Source organism: Hemicordylus capensis, chromosome 2 (genome assembly GCF_027244095.1).
Source record: "Hemicordylus capensis ecotype Gifberg chromosome 2, rHemCap1.1.pri, whole genome shotgun sequence".
Taxonomy (NCBI): Eukaryota; Metazoa; Chordata; class Lepidosauria; order Squamata; family Cordylidae; genus Hemicordylus; species Hemicordylus capensis.
Window position 1 is genome coordinate 244802296 of NC_069658.1, and position 17887 is coordinate 244820182.

The following is a 17887-nucleotide window of genomic DNA, read 5'->3' on the forward strand; positions in this document are numbered from 1 at the left end:
GAATCCCATTGGATAGAATGGGGATTTGGGGCAGCCCCGGACCCACCTCTGTGGGGTGGCAGCACGCCCATAGTGGGTCTGGGGCCATGGCAAAAATGGCCTCAGTCCCTCCCAAGCATCCCCGGATGGATAGGAGTGATGGTTTTTTATTAAGATTTTCTAAGGCATTAAATAATATCTCATTGGAAAGAATAGAATGTGTGTCAGTGGGTGAAAGGTAAAGCCAGCAAGCTCTAAGAGAGATAGTTATTTAATGCCTTAGGAAATCCTAATTAAAAAAAACCATCACTCCTATCCATCTGGGGATGCTTGGGAGGGACTGAGGCCATTTTTGCCATGGCCCCAGACCCACTTTGGGCGTGCTGCCACCCCACAGCAGCGGGTCCGGGGCTGCCCCAAATCCCCATTCTATCCAATGGGAAATTTTTTTTCTTTTCCAAAAATCCACCAACAATACTAGGGGCACCCAACAATTGCCACCCCAGCTTTTTTGCCCCTCTCTGGGCACCCTAACATGTAACACCCAGTCAGTCCACCTTACCTACCACCTACCCAAGCAACAAAGAGGACACACAGAGAGAGACACCAACTATTGACTCTCTGATCTAACAAAAAGGCCGCTGCTGCTGCTGCTTGCCAGCAGTACAGCAGCACACACACAGAGAAGAAGCAGGAGGCGGAGCAGAGCAGCAGACCTGCTGCTCTGCATGATGGATGATGTGATGCCCAAAGAAACCACCACCTCACTCAGTGCCTGCCACTGAGGCCACCACAGACAGACAGAAGCCACACCAGCCAACCTGCTCTGCTCTGCTGCTCCTCCCCTCCATGGATGATGCACACACACCCTACATAAAAGGCCAAGAAGGCGTCCAGGCAGGCCAGGGGACCGATCCAAACCAGACCAAGCCCAGAGTCAGCACAGGCCAGCAGCCAGCCCAGCAACAACAACAACTACTACTACTACCACTATCAGTGCAGTGCTACACCAACATTGCCAGTCACACGCACCGCAGCCTGAGCATAGCACACAGCCAACAGCTGCTGCCAGCCAGTGCCTACACAAGCAAGCCAAGCCAACAAGAGGAGAGCTAAGTAGACGGCACGCGCACGCCAACCCGTGACGACACAACTGCAAGGGGAGAGGGCACAATTACAGGCAGGAGGAGGCGAGGCAATTCTAGCACAGATTTGAAAGTTAAAATTAAGAACTACCACCAGTGTGTGTGTGTAGTGTCTGTCTACATAGTGCAGTGAGTGCAGCTGAGCTGAGCTGCGTGTGAAGATGATAGTTAGTTAGAGCAGACTCAGAGCATTGAGCATGGGCAATGGCATTGGCAAGCAACACAACAGAATACTCACCTGCTGGTGGTTCAGTACTACTAGTAGTTGTCTTGTCCACACTAGTGTCTTTATCTCTTCTTCATGTGTGCAGTGAGTGCATGCCTTTTGCCTTACTTGGGGAAAGAAATGGTTCTCTGGTCCACCACATATTTGCTCTAGGACACAGAGAGGCCCAAGGCAGGTGGTGGCACCAGTGTGAGTGCATGTGTGCTGGTGTTTGCCAGGTGTTGTGTGTGTGTGTGTGTGTGTGTGCTGCTAGCTAGGAGGGGGGGGAGGGAAGTGGGGAGGGGAGGGGAGGGGAGGGGGAGAGGGATCGGGATGTACCAGAGGGGATTGAAGGGGGAGGAGGGTCCAGCTCAGAGTTGGTCAGCCACATATTATGCACACACGTGATGTGTGTGCTTCGGTGGGAGAGACCAGATTCTCATCAGCTTGCCAGACCAGGGGCAGGTGAGGTGGGAGTGGAAGGGAGGATGGAGGGTGATGAAGAGGAAGGAGGGAGGATGAGGGGAGGGATGGAGGGAGGGGGGAGGGGAAAACATGTAGACACACAGCACAGACAGAAGACAGCACACTACAGCAAGCATCCACACACAGAGACAGTGCAAGGCATCAATTCACACAGACAGACAGACACAACAGAAAGAAACAGCCTGCACCACAGTCCACACACACATACACACACACACACACACTCAGACACCTTTATTTACAGACAAGCAGCACACACGCACAGACACACACAGACCCAATTCCCTCCCCTCCCCCCAAATAACCCAGACAGACAATCAAAGCAAGCATAGTTATCAATCAATATGTTGTGTTGACAGCCAGTTCATTGCTATTATTATGGTTTGTGGTTTTTTGCCATCAGAGTCAACATCAAAAGTGACCATAATCAACAACATAAGATAAGAATTCATTCGTGAATCAAGGAAGTGGGGGAGCATTAAAAAGACATTAAACTCATTTTTCATGTAAACCAACCCCCCACACATGATTTTTTTTTGGTAACATTTTCCAGAAAATCAATTCATTCAGCAGTCATTTTATTATTCCTTTGTTACCAGTATGATTTTTGAAAAATTTTGAGGGTTGATTTTAACATGACATTAAAAAAAATTATTTACATATTTATTTACATGTTTATTTACATATTTATGTACAAATTTACAGAACGTATACCCGCTGCTGCCACTGAAAGTCTAGTACTATTAGGGCTGTGCTACTTTGGGTGTGTGTGCTGTGCCCACGCCAGGTCCCCAAATGCTGACAGGTGGAGATAAGGGCCTGTGGTTGTCAGCATTGGGTTCTTTTTAGATGGGCGTGGTATAAACGTTTGGCCAGTCACAGCACTACTACTAGTAGTTGAACTTGTGGTGTGAGGGCAGTGCACACTGCGACTTGGCTGGCACGGCTCAGCATCTGTCATGTCAGCTCAGCTGGAGGTGGAAGTGGGGAGGGGAGGGATGAGCGCAGAGGATGAGCCAGGCAGGTGACCAACCATGGGGCAACCACGGTAAACACTCACCCAGCTCAATCTCCAACTCGGGGTAGCCAAGCAGGGGGAGGTTAATCTTGAGAAAGACCAGATGCTCCACCAGACCAGCGTCCAAGCGGGAGCGAGAGGGTGTCACCACGTCCCCGGCACGTGAGAACACCCGCTCGCTCTGGAAACTGGTTGGGGGGCAGGAGAGGAGGCGCACAGCCACCACCGCCAGGTCCGGCCAGACTTGGCGGTGGGTCGCCCAGAACTGTGCGCAGTCCATGCTGTCTTCCTCCACAGGCTCCTCCAAGTACTGCACAATGCATTGCTCAGCACTGGAGGGGGGCCTGGCAGGTCGAGCCTCCCGCAGACCAGGCAAGGTGCCAAGGCACACCCGCTGAAACCACTGACCGGATTTCACGGCAGGAGCAAGTGGCTACTGCGTTGGCGCTGCCTGGGACGCCACGCTGCTTGACTGGGAAGGGGAAGGGGAAGCTGACGCCGGCTGGCCACCCATGCTGCTGCTGCGTGCGGGTTGAGCGGCGGGGGCTGCCCCCGCACCACTACCAACCTCCTGGTCTCTGCGGGCCCTAGTGACCTCCTCCTCCCTCACCTTCTGTACCAGGAGGTCCCTCCACCCGGGCAAGTCGCCGGCACTAACAACATTGCCCGTGATGGCTGGGTTGCAGAGACAAGCTGCTTCCCAGCTCACCAACAAGCCACTTGGCCACCCCAGACTTCAGCCTCCCAGCCAGAGCACGACCCTCTGGCGTGGTCAGAGAAGTCTGGAGTTCGCCCATCAGCTTCTCCAGACCCAGAGCTGTGGGCAGCGCCTGGCTCAAGGGAGTGGTCTCGGCACACAAGCCCTTCGTGGCAAGCTGGAAGGGCTCGAGTGCCGACACCACCTTGGACATCTGCTTCCACTCTGCGTTTGAAGGTCGCAGACGGCCAAGGACTTGTCCCTCGCCAGGGCGCCAAGGGCCCTCTCCTGCTCCAACAGGCGCTGGAACAGGAGGAAGGTGGAGTTCCACCGCGTCTCCACATCTGTAGGGATGAGATGGCGAGGAAGCACAAGGTCATCCTGCTTCTCGCGAAGCAGTCTCCTGGACCTCTTGCTGCAGTGGAAGTAGGCGGCCAGCTTGCAAGCCTTCTCGACAAGCATGGCCGTGGCAGCAACAACACCTTGCGGGGGGTGGCCCTGTCCCTGGGATGGCTTCAGTTCCTTAAGGCCGAGGGCGTCCCTGACGGTCAGATGGAGTGTGTGTGCCATACACCGTATGTTAACACAGCCCATGACAGTCTCGACAGCGGCGGTAACGTTGGATCCATTGTCAGTGACAATGAATCCCCTGGAGAGGTGTGGACACCCGCCAATCCCAATTCGGGCACAAGGTACTGGAGTATCCGGCGGAAGCCGGAGTTCTCGACCACCTGAAATGGCTGGTCTTTGGTGGAAATCATCTCCCCTATGAGGCGGGTGAGGTGATGATGATCCACACGAACAGTACGCTTGCTGCCAACACCTGTGTCCACCTCTGGGCTGGCAGTGTAGCCTGATTTTTGGCTGGCGCAGGCACACTGCCCTTGTCCGCCCTAGTGGCAGGTACACAAGGCGCACTAGCACTGACAGCCTGGCCAAGGAGACCTGGGTGGTGATGCACCATGTGCCTCCACATGGGTGTCGTACCCAGGTGCTTTGCATCATTGCCACGGCTGACCTGCACCCTGCAGTGGTCACAGCGGGCATGGTTTGGGGCATTTTCAGGGATCTCAAAATGCTCCCAGACACCGCTGCCCTTGGCCTCCTGCACCCTGGGCGCTCTCTTAGGGCTCTTTTGGCTGGGTGGCTGCAGTACTGGGGGGGGAGGCCACCGCTGCCTGCCCTCTGCTGCCACCCAACCCACCCCTTCCGCCCTCCATGTGTGAGGAAGGGCCCGGCTCCACTGGCAGAGGAGAGGCAGGCCTCTCCTCCACCACCTCGGCAGACCGTTCCTCAGAGTGGTGGACTTCACGAGGGGGGGACCCACTGAGCGGTGAAAGGATAGGGGGAAGGGCCCCAAGAGGGAGGGAGACCCTGGCTGCATCTCTGCCAGCCGTAAGATCCTCACCGCCCTCTGCCTGCTCTCCCGCACCAGCAGTCTCCTCCACCACCACTTGTGGTGCCCCAGCAGCAACTGGTGCCTCTGAGGAGGGACCCGCCACAGCCCTAGTGCCTCTGCCTCTGCCGTGATTGCCAGCAGCAGGATGGGGGAAATTGAGCCTGCGGACAAAACCCTCAGCTGGGGCAAAGAATTGTGCAATGGGGGGGACCAGGGTATCCTCAGGTTCCCTGCATCCTCTCCTTCCTCTTTGCACCACAGCCGCCGCAGGCACAGCCTGCACCTTGCCTCTCCCACCTCTGCCTGCCAACTTTCTGTGAGCCCTGGACGCAACACGGCACTTGCATTGGTCAGACATGTTAAACGTTTTCTAAAGGTGGGAGACTTTACGAGGAAGGCCATAAGGAGGCAAAAAAGTAATTTGGAAGGGGTGGGAAGGGGCAAAAAAAGCCAATTAATTTGGAGGCAGCGGGAGGGATATTTGATGGGGGAAAGCCAATTGGGGGGAAGGGAAGACTTTTTTGATGGGGGGGAAGCCAATTGAGGTGATGGGGAGGGTAACCTTTTGAAATTGAGGTGGGTCAGGTGTGAAGCCAATTGGGGATGGGGATGGTTTTTAAAAAAAAAAAAAATTGGGAAAAGGTTGGACCCCTGGGTGGGTGGTGGGTGGCACGGGCAGTTAGGTGGAGTAGTTGTGGGGGGGCAAGTCTGTTGATTATGGGGGAAATGGATGGTGGGAGGGCACAGCACCTACCGGGGGGGGGAGGGACGCAGTCAAAGCTTGGGAAACTGAAAATCAAAGGAAACTCTTCTTTAGTGAACTGAACAGTGTGTGGATGGATTGGGTTGGGGGGGTGGATTTCAAGTAATGCTGGGGTACCAAGCAAAACTTTGCCTATTTAGAAAATTGCACTTTAACACAACCCACCCACTCCACCCAAAGCAAGCAAGCAAGCAAAAACACATGATAGAACATCATATATCAGTGCAAAACATAACAACAATGACCTGGGGTGGGGTGGGGTGGGGTGGGGTGGGGGGTAAAACTCCTTCTGAAATTGGAAGGCCTGCGCAAATGAGGAGAACAGAAAGGAACACAAACTCTGGCAAAGGAAATGCAAGGTGACAATAAGGGGGGCAAAAAGAGAGTTTGAGGAACCTTTAGCTAGAAGCATCAAGAGGAATAACAAAAACGTATTTAAATACATCATAAATTTTTGAGTCATATGAAAAATGGTTTAGATCTGTTAGAAATTCTCTGTGGTGAGAGAATCCCTTTCTCATTATAGCAGAGTGCACAGAGGCACAACACAGCAGATTTAGTTAGGCATGTGTGTGTTCTGAGAGTAAAGTAACTTGGAACCAATTCATAGTTTCAAATATAAGGCATTTATTAAGGAACTCCATTCTAGATAGGAAAGTGAGGAGTTAGGATCTCTAATCTATCTATCTATCTGGATGCAGATGGATTCTGCATCTTCTCTGCACACATGGTGCAGGGAGAGAGGCTTGCCATGTTGCAAGGTAGAAGGGCAGGTAGGGAAGAGAGAGAGGAAGGAAGTTAATCCCTAAGAGTACCAATCTACATTTCAAAGGGATAGTGTCAGAGCAGTGGAGAAGGGGTGACCAATGTCTTGACCTTCTAGCCCTCTGACTCACTAGTCTCTCCTCCTATGTCACTGAGACAGCGCAAAGTTCAACTTCCAACAAGATCGATGGTCAGTGATACCCTGGAGTATTTGGGGAAAGACAAATGCACTTAAGATGAATATAACACCAAAGCCTATGTATATTTTAAGAGGCCTCCCAGTTTTTATACCTTTATCTTATTTTAAACAAGTTTATAAGATAATTAACAAGTTTATATGGGGAGGTCGTCCAACGAGATTTCCACTGGGCAAGCTTCAATTGCCGTTGGAAGACGGTGGTTTTAATTTCCCCCTCTTCCAAGCTTATCACTGGGCTTTTATTCTCTCTTCAACATTAAGTTGGAAACCTGAGCCCCAAATTTTGGATACCCCAATGGCACCACTGGAGAGTTACCACTTAGCTCCACTATCTGCTTATCAGGTATTGGGTTCGTTATTTATTCACTCTTCTGGCAAACTACCTGCAGTCCAGGCAGCTAGATGTATATGGAGGAGCTTAGGCCTTAAGAATAGCTTTGATCCTTTTCAGCACACAAAGCTTACATTATGGATGAAGCTGGATTTGAAGATTGGGCAGAAATCTTTCTATTGGGCCAGTTGGGCAACTTCTGATATTATCACTTTAGATCAAATAATTACCTCAGAAGAGGTTTTTAAATCCTTTGATTCCTTGAGAAATGAATTTAATATCCCTTCGAATGACAGCTTGCAATGTATACAGTTAAGGCACCTTTTAACACAGCTATTTGGACATTATGCACTTGCTGCCTCAGAAACTCCATCATTATTACTTGATTTGGAACATTTATCAGAACAAGCTAAACCTACAGTTTCCTTTTATTTAAAACTTAAAGAGAAGGATATAGTTGATGATGATGATGATGATGATGATGATGATGATGATGATAATAATAATAATAATAATAATTCAATTTCTATACCGCCCTTCCGAAAATGGCTCAGGGCGGTTTACAAAGAGAGATAACAAACAAATAAGATGGCTCCCTGTCCCCAAAGGGCTCACATTCTAAAAAGAAACATAAGACACACACCAGCAACAGTCACTGGAAGTACTGTGCTGGGGGTGAATAGGCCCAGTTACTCTCCCCCTGCTAAATAAAGAGAATCACCACAGTAAAAGGTGCCTCTTTGCCCAGTTAGCAATTATATTAGCGTATTATGGAATCAGGGTCTTGAATATATCATTACGGCTGATCAATGGTTAACAGCATTAAAGATAATGAAATGAGCAAATATAGCTCTCAAATTGAGACTTGTTCAGCAAAAACTTTTATTTCGCTCCTACTAGACTCCCCAGAGGATGTTCAGGATGGGCTGGGTCCAGAACGCGGTTTGCTGGAGATGTAATATTTATGAGGGAACATTCTCATTGAACATTCCAATGACTTGCCTAGTGAGCAAGACGTTGCTGCTTCAAATCTCTACTGGTGTGTTTCCCAGACTATGGGGAACTCCTATATTGAGCAGCAGCAATATAGGAAGATGCTGAAAAGCATCATCTCACACTGCGTCGGAAATTTATTTATTTATTTAACATATTTTTATACTGCCCAAAACGTACGTCTCTGGGCAGTTTACAAGAAAATAAAAACAGAAAATAAAACATTAGTTAAAAACAAAAACAATAAATTTAAAACACAACTATTTTAAATTTTTCAAACAATATTTTAAAACAACATTAAAACCATATTAATTAAAAGCCTGGGTGAACAGATGCATCTTTAAAGACTTTTTAAAAGCTGTCAGAGATGGGGAGGCTCTTATTTCACTAGGGAGCGCATTCCAAAATCTCAGGGCAGCAACGTAGAAGGCCCGTCCCCGAGTAGCCACCAGACAAGCCTGTGGCAAATGCAGATGGACCTCTCCTGATGATCTCAGTGGGTGGTGGGGTTTATGACGAAGAAGGCATTCTCTTAAATATCTAAGGCCCTAGCTGTTTAGGGCTTTATAGGTTATAACCAGAACCTTGTATTTTGCCTGGAAACATATTGGCAGCCAGTATAGCTCCTTCAATACTGGAGTAATATGGTCTCTCCAAGATGACCCAGAGACCAACCTAGCTGCCGCATTCTGGACCAACTGTAGTTTCTGGACTACATACAAGGGCAGCCCCACATAGAGCGCACTGCAGTAATCCAGTCTGGAGGTTACCAGCAGATATACCACTGTTTTGAGGTTGTTCATCTCAAGAAACGGACGCAGCTGGCATATCAGCTGAAACTGATAGAAGGCACCTCTGGCCACTGCCTCAACCTGGGACACCAGGAAGAGACTTGGATCCAGAAGCACCCCTAGACTGCATACCTGTTCCTTCTGGGGAAGTATGACCCCATCCAGAACAGTCACATCAAAATTGTCTCTCAAGTTTCACATCCAGTTCCGGAATGCTGAAGGGAGGACGCATTAGAAGCAGCTCTGGTAGTAGTTTTTGCCAATATGTCTAAATCTTTGCTCTGATTAAGATAAAGGAAAATTTATTACCTTATCTTGTTTGCTGGACTTTGCTGGAAACTGGGCTGACCATAAATCTTTTCTAAATTGAGGCAACTGTCGTCAAGAACCTTGATAAGACATTCTCTGTTTCGCCTCAGCTACGTTGCTAATTACTGAGTCAGCAATGGTCAAAAATAAAAGACTTGGACAGAGCTCTTCTTCTAGTCTAATGCTGGGAGATTCTTCAGATTTTGTAGAAGGTGAACGGAATGCTAAGCAATCCCGTTTGTATGATTATTTTATTTGCAGAACTGATGTTTCTCAATCCCCTTTGGGAATAAGGCTAAATAAAGTACAAGAACCCCAGGTGGTAACTTTGCTGGAGGATGTTGGCAGCGATCCAAAGAATCCCGAAGATAAGACATCGGCTAGCCCAGCCAAGCCTATATCAGAATTAAGCTGGCTAACTACTACTCTCTCTCTGATTGACTGCTAGCACCTTACAATTGATATTGGAGAATGTGCATAAGCTTGATAGGAAGTTGAGTAAACTATCACCCCTTCACCTTTATTACAACAGACTGGCAACTCTTATGATGTGTACTGTAGTAATTCCAACTGCTTTCTGCCCTATTTGGTAACGTTTAAAGCTGAGGATAGATCTCAGTCTTTCCTTCAAGCAAGTTCAGAAGGACATCTCTCCAAATCCAATTATGTGTTGCAGCCTAATAATGTTATGCTATCAATATCAAAGATCCCAATAAACTATAACAAATGGCACCATAAGGCAGCTATCAATCAAGATGGCGGCGCGTTCGGACGCTGCGGCTGAGAGCTCCTTGACTTGGAGACGGAGATTGATTTACAGTCATCAGGAATTGTTGTTTTTTAGAAGTAGAAGGAAGAACTGTGGAAGCTGTGTTGTGTGGGAGCGTCTGCGGGCTTGTAAGATTCCAGAAATCATAAATTACCGGAGTTGGAGGAGGAGGAGGAGGAGGAGACGGAGAGAGCGAAAGCAGAAAAGAGGCTGCAGAGGACGGGGTCCAACGAGAGTGAGGACAAAGTAAAGGAAACAATGACATAAATTATCACTCCCAAGTATCTTTTACTCTAACATGAGGTCCTTAGTAAACAAATTGGACGAGTGGAGGCTGCGTGTTGGAGTTGAAGGTGATATCCGAGACTGCTGTTTGATGCTGCTCACAGAGACATGGCTTCACTCATATATTCCGAATACAGCTATTGAATTACATGGCTACACGGTATACCGGTGTGATAGAACAGAGAATTCCAACAAGAAACAAGGTGTGTGTGTGTGTATCTATGTAAATCACAAATGGTGCACAAACTCTGTTAGGTTGGATAGCCACTGCTCCCCGGATGTGGAGTTTTTAATGATTAAATGTAGACCTTTTTATCTCCCCCGGGAATTTACAGCAGTTGTATTGACAGTGGTGTATGTGGCACCAACTGCAAACGCACATGAGGCCATGAGTATTTTGTATGAGAACATTAATAGTAAACTGAGCAAATACCCAGAGGCGGTGCAGATTATTGCGGGGGATTTCAACCACACAGATTTGAAGGCAGTATTCCCGAAATTTCATCAGCACATCAAGTGTGCAACGAGGGAGGGAAATACGCTTGACAAGGTGTATACAAACATTAAACGGGCATTTGAGGTTAAGCCCTTGGCTCACCTTGGCAGGTCAGATCATGTGTCCCTGCTTTTGACACCAGCGTACATACCTCTCAGAAAGCAAGCCCCGATATCAACACATACTGTTGTAGTGTGGCCTGAGGGAGCCTCTCAACAGCTGCAGGACTGTTTTCAGGAGACTGATTGGAATGTGTTTGACCATCATGACCTGGAGATCCACACATCAACGGTCCTGGATTATATTAAATTTTGTACAGCCAACGTCACCAGGGAAAAGTATGTGAAGATGTATCCAAATAGGAAGCCCTGGATGACGGGGGAAGTTTGGAGGCTGTTGAAGGCCAGAAACTTTGCTTTTAGAACTGGAGATCGAGCATTGTATAGCATAGAAAGGGCGAATTTGAAGAGGTGTATTAAGAAGGCAAAAGCTGAGTATAAAGGGAAAATTGAGAATTATATGAGCAGCCATGATACTAGACAAATGTGGCAGGGGGTTCAGCAACTTATTGGCTATAAATCTAACAATCCATCAACTGTAGAGAGTAGTGCCTCCCTGGTGGGGGAGCTGAATACCTTTTTTGCCCGGTTTGAGGCGACACCGGCAGTGGTTCTAGGAGTGCTGCCGGAGTCACTGTTCTTACTCCCCGAGGAAAATGTTGTTAGAGTGAAAAATGCTGTTAAAGTGGAAGAGGGGGAAGTGAGGTGGGTACTAAAGGAAATAAATGTGAGGAAGGCTATGGGCCCTGATGGAGTGGCTGGTAGGGTGCTGAGAGATTGCTCGGAACAACTGGCAGAAGTTTTTACGAAGATTTTCAATCGATCTCTGGCCCAAGCCACTGTTCCATCTTGTCTGAAATCCTCTACTATCGTACCTCTGCCAAAAAAATCTAATATAGATAGCCTGAATGACTTTCGACCTGTGGCGCTTACACCCATCATAATGAAATGCTTTGTGAAATTGGTGCGGAATCATATTATGGCTTGTTTGCCAGATGGATTTGATTCTTATCAATTTGCATATAAGAAGAAGAGATCCATGGAGGATGCTGTGGCTATGGCCTTACACACTGTTCTGACCCATTTGGAGAAACAAGGGAATTATGCAAGACTGCTTTTTGTAGACTTTAGCTCTGCATTTAATACTATTCTCCCATATAGATTGGTGCCAAAATTATTGGACCTGGTGCTTCCACCGTGCTTATGCAGGTGGATACTGAATTTTCTATCAGATCGTTCTCAACGGGTCAGGATGGGCTCTCATGTCTCGACGGATCTCAGTATAAATACAGGGACGCCACAGGGGTGCGTGTTGAGTCCACTTTTGTACACGCTTTACACATACGATTGTGTTCCCAATTACCTCAGCAATAGGATTATTAAGTTTGCAGACGACACAACTGTGGTTGGTCTGATTACTGCTGGAGAAGGGGAGTCGGCCTATAGGAAGGAGGTGGAGAGGCTGACAGAGTGGTGTAGGGAGAATAACTTATTCCTCAATTTAAAGAAAACAAAGGAGATCATTGTGGATTTCAGGAAATGCAAATTGGATTTCCAGCCACTCATTATTGAAGGGATTTGTGTGGAACGGGTTTCGGTGTTTAGATTTCTGGGAATAGAGCTGAGAGATGACCTGACATGGGGAGAAAACACCAAAGATCTGGTGAAGAGAGCACAGCAGAGATTATACTTCTTGAGAGTTCTCCGGAGGACTAATCTCTCAAGTAATCTATTGTTGGTGTTTTATCGCTGTGCTATAGAGAGTGTGTTGACGTATGGGATCTGTGTGTGGTTTGGGAGTTGTACAGCCAGAGAAAGAACACTGCTGTCCAAGGTTGTTAAGACTGCAGAGAAAATAATTGGGTGTACTCTTCCTACCTTAGATCAAATCTATGCCATTAGGTGTTATAATAAAGCTGTAGAGATAGCGCAGGATCCCACGCACCCTGGAAATGATCTCTTTCAGCTTCTGCCTTCGAGAAGGAGGTACAGGGTCTTAAAGACCAGGACCAGCTGCTTGAGAAGTAGCTTCTACCCAAAAGCGGTCTCAGCTTTGAACGCAGCAAAACACAGCTTCTGAGGGGTTTTTTGTATTTAGTTTTTAGAGTTTTTTAGTGGGTTTTTAGTGGGTTGATGGGAGGGGGGCATATGGGTATATGTTTAGATTATTCTTGTTAGGTCCTGTAGTAGTGGTTGTAGATTCTTTTCAATCTCGTTGTTCTGCACAGGACAATGACAATAAAGATTTATCTATCTATCTATAGTTCGTTCTATTGCTTTATTGACATGGAGATCTATTACATATGACGACATTATGCATTGTATAATTTTTACCTGATTCAAATGGCTGTAAAAGGATCATGTTGACTTGTAGAGCGGGAATGATTCCATCGATCCTTTTATGTTCCAACTGATATCTTGCCAAATATGGGATCCGAGTAACTAGATGTTTTAAAGATCTACATATATCGCATTGGAAGCTTAGATCTAGAGATGAAAAGTCTACTGGCCCTGAAACTGTCCATCAAAGGAAACGCACCTGCAACTGCACTTTAAAATCACAGAACCCTGGGAATGATAAAGATGAAGCTGAAAGGTCGTTTAGCCATTTTTCCCCTTCAGAAACTGTTAAGCTGACAGAACAAATACAAAGGATACAAGACTCTATCAATGCATCCTTCCATGCCTTAGCCTCTCCTTTAGATGAGGACATAAAGGAGACAAATCTAATGGAGGTGGTATCTCCTAAGTCGTTTGCATCCTGTCATCAGGAAAACCAGGAACTTCTGTCTAAGTGCATGGAAAATGAAGGCCCCCAGTGGAATGAATTGCACTCTGCAGATGCACAAATGCCAATACCTGATAATGCTGACCTAAAGGGGATCTCTCCTTTCTGCGCCGTCCCCCTTTTAGACTCCGGTTTGGTCAATAAGGCACTTACCAACCTTGTAGAGACGGCCCACGGGAGGAGAAAAATAAGTGGCTGGGAATACTGACTGATCCCCGTTTTGATGAATTAAACACACTTCTGAATCCACCAACAGTGCCCATCCCCCCTATTACTTCTTTAGGCTCAAATTCCCCTTCTGGTTCTCCTGTTTGCTCAGAAACGTTGGCTGCGACCAAATTGGTGGACCAGCAGACACAACCACGGCCTTACGAGCAAGTTGGGGGAGGTAACTCTGTGCCAGAGCTAATTAACCAAACACAATTTTAGTGGTTTGGGTCCCCATAAGGCAGGGGTAGAAGAGACTCCGGCCTCTGCCAATGGAAACTGACTTATGAGTGCTGTTCTTAATTTAAAATTGTTAAATTGGAATATTGCTGGGTGGAGGAGATGCTCTGCTGATCCCGGTTTTATTTTATTCCTAGCAAATTATGAAATTTTACTTTTACAGGAGACTTGGGCTGTGAGTTCTTTTGAAGTGTCAGGCTATACAGCTTTTTCTATAGATGCCAAACCAGGTATAAGAGCTAATCGCACCAAGGGAGGAATTGCTGTCTTAATTTCAAACAGATTCAGCTTAAGGTCATTCCAAATTGGCAGATTAGATTATTTAGCGCTTGCAGTTCTTATTGATGCTCGTGGTGTTCAAATTTTGGTGATCACGGTCTATATCCTGCCAGAAGGGTCTAGCCCTATGACTTATGATGTCTGGGATAAGCTAGAGGATTTTATATTCTCTTTTGAAGTGAAGTACCCTGGCTCACAGATTTTAGTTGCAGGGCTCGGGTCCTGGTTCGGGTCGGATAATAACTCCCTTCTGAGTAGATTTCACTGTCATTTTGAGAATGATTTTGTTCCTTTTCCACTGCTGTCTAGATTTTCAAGAGATGTCAGATCAAATTTGAGAGGGCTTAGATTACAAATTGTATGTTATCGGCTTGATCTTCATATTTTAAATGGTGCTATAGAGTCGGATTATCCGGCCCACTTTACTTATTGGACCGGTAACAACCCTTCGCTGATTGACTATATGGCCATTTCCCATAATATGATACTCTATTTGGCTTTCTTTGGGGGTGATCCCTCACCCTGAAAGTGATCATTTTCCCCTTGAGTGTTGCTTTTGGGTAACTGAACGGACATCTGAGATAGACTGTGTAAATGCCAGTGGAAATACTGAAAACTTGGTTCCAGGTAGAAAGTGGACAAAAAGAAGAGTGCTTTGCAAGTTTCTGCTCTGCTGCATTCTGCACAGATGTCTAAATGGCGGGATCGGATTTTAAAATTATCCCCCATCCATCAGATGGAAGACATCCTTGGTTCCTATGAGAATATTGTGTTTTCCTGGCTATGTCAAATTCTAATATGGAGTCTATGCACCCAATCCGACTCCCATCCAAGCGATGATATGACAAAGAATGTCAGGCAGCAAAAAAGGAACTGGTGGGAGCCTTTAAAAGCTTTACTATTGACCCTGTTAGTTTTCCTAGAGTGGAGGTTGCAAAAAAGAAAGCACAGTTAAACTAATTAAGAGGAAGAAGGAGGAATCAATCAAAGAGGGCTGGAAACTCTTGATAGAGGCAGCTAAGGAGAGAAATCAGATCAGGTTTTGGAAATTGGCGACCCCTGCATTAAATAAGTCAACACCTTGTCCTCCAGCATGTATTTCTGTCGAAATCTGGGAAGCTCACTTTCGCACGCTGTATCAAAAACCAGCTATCAAAGTCCGTGGTAGCACTGACTTTGAACAGCAACTCCAGACTCTCGATACTCCAGCGTAGGCCCCTGTAACACATGCAGAGGCAGAGAGGCTGATTAATTCATTCCCTTCTGGGAAAGCCCCTGGAATTGACAGTATCACTATAGAGGCTCCTAAAGCAAATATGAGCTGGTGGGTCCCGCTCCTTTCCTCTCTCTTCACGGCTATAGATGTAACAGCGTTAATACCAAATGAGTGGAAAGTAGCTATAGTGGTTCCAATCTATAAAAAAGGACTTAGGAGTGATCAAAAAAACTATCACCCAATCAGCTTGCTAAGCATAATTAGCAAAATTTATGCTAAACATCTGTACTTAAAGCTAATAGATTGGCTTGAGGACAGGAATATCCTGGCTCTAGAGCAGGCGGGCTTTAGAGAGGGAAGATCCACTTTGGATCATGCCCTGGTTCTTCAATTCCTGTCCGCTAAATATTCAACGAAGCCACATAGAGAACTTTTCGCAGCCTTTGTTGATTTGAAAGCATTCGACCTTATCCCCCATGAAAGACTCTGGAAAAGACTTTGGGATTTGGGTATCGAGAAAAGACTGCTCTTGTTAATTTTTACTTTATATTCCGGTTCCACTCTAAAGGTATGTTACAACTTCCAAGGGGCTTTGACTGCTGCATTCCCTTCAGATAGAAGGGTCCATCAAGGATGTATACTGGCCCCTATGCTATTTAACCTGTATATTAATTCTATAGTTTCTTTTATTTCCTCTCCTTCCACGCATCCTCCTAAGATCACGAATAGGCATATCTCCATTTTATTATATGCGGATGATATGGCGATTCTTTCGCTAATACCAATTGGCCTAAAGCGTGCTCTCCTTTTGTTAGATAAATACTGTACTCAGGAGAACTTGGAGATCAATTACCAAAAGATAAAAGTTATGGTCTTTGCAAACCGGCCCAGAGGGCACCGGTGGTCAATAAGCTCACATAGGATAGAGCAGGTTAAGTCCTTTAGGTATTTAGGAGTATTATTTCATTATTTCTGTTCGCACAAACCTCACCTCGACTCGGCAATTTTAAAGGCCAAACCAGTAGTTAAATCAATACTCTCTTACTATTATACTAAGGGTGCATCCTATGTTCCGGCCTGGTCAAACTATTCTTGGCAAAGGTTTTGCCTCAATTTTTTTATGGAGCTCAGTTGGGCATAGTTAAAAATCTTGGTCCGCTGGAGGCACTGCAGTCTAAATTTTTGAGAGCTGTACTGGCTGTTCCTAGATGTGCACCCACGGTGGCTCTGAGAAGAGAGGTCGGAATGGTTAGGCTTCAGACATGCCTATGGAGAGTCATTATCCTTTACTGGTTAAAAATTCATTTTTTGCAGGAGGGTTTGGTTGCTTTAATAAAACAGGACTCTTTTAAATTCAGATGGCATACTGAGGCCATTGATAAGCTGGCTCGCTCTGGATACTCATTAGAGGCTATACAGGAGCTCAGTTACGACAGAGCTCGTACCCAAAATATTCAACGCCTAATGGATATTGAGTTGTAATATGAAATCTCCCAGATATCCAAAAGACTGTTCTTGGGTGATCAACTGAGTGAATTTAATTTGGCCTTCTATCTTCGGGTAGTTACGATTCCTGAATATAGACGAGCCATGACGCTGGCCAGGTTAGATGTTCTTCCATCTGCAGTCCTGTTTGGCAGATATTCAGGAATTCCTTTGGTGAATCGCATATGTCCTTGTGACATGGGCTGTGTTGAAACAATAGCACATGCCTTTTTACATTGTAGTTTTTATGATGAAGCCAGAGGAAAGTTACTTTCTCCTCTCCTGATAAATCTTAATAGAACAGAAGATGATGTCTTACTGAGGTTTTTATTTTCTTTATGTGATGAAGATAAAATTAGAGCTGTGGCAAAATATTGTTATATTCTTTGTAAAATATGTTCTGATGTTTAGTTCATGTTTGAAAAGTTTGTATTTGTAAACTGCTGGTCAAATGACCGAATAAATATTATGTGTGTGTCTCTCAAGTTTCGACCCCGCACAATGAGTACCTCCGTCTTATCTGGATTCAGTCTCAGTTTCTTATCCCTCATCCAGCCCGTTACTGACTCCAGGCAGGCATTTAGGGAGGTTATGCCTTCTCCTGATGATGCTGACATGGAGAAATAGATTTAGATGTCATCAGCATACCGATAACACCCTGCACCAAATCTTCTGATGATCTCTCCCAGTGGTTTCTACAGGCCTGTAATTACTCAGCTCTGAGTGATCCAAGGTAGGCTTCTTCAGAAGCGGTCTAATAATTGCCTCCTTAAGACAAGGAGGGATCCTACCTTCCCTCAGAGACACATTTGTAATCTCTACCAGGCCTTCTACAACAACCTCTCTGCCAGATAGTATAAGCCATACTATAATAGTATAATGGCAATAGTAAACCCCTTCTGTATTCTACCAAAGAAAAACCACAGGCCTCTGTGGTCGCCCGGAGTCGACATCGACTCGACGACACACTTTACCTTTGACTT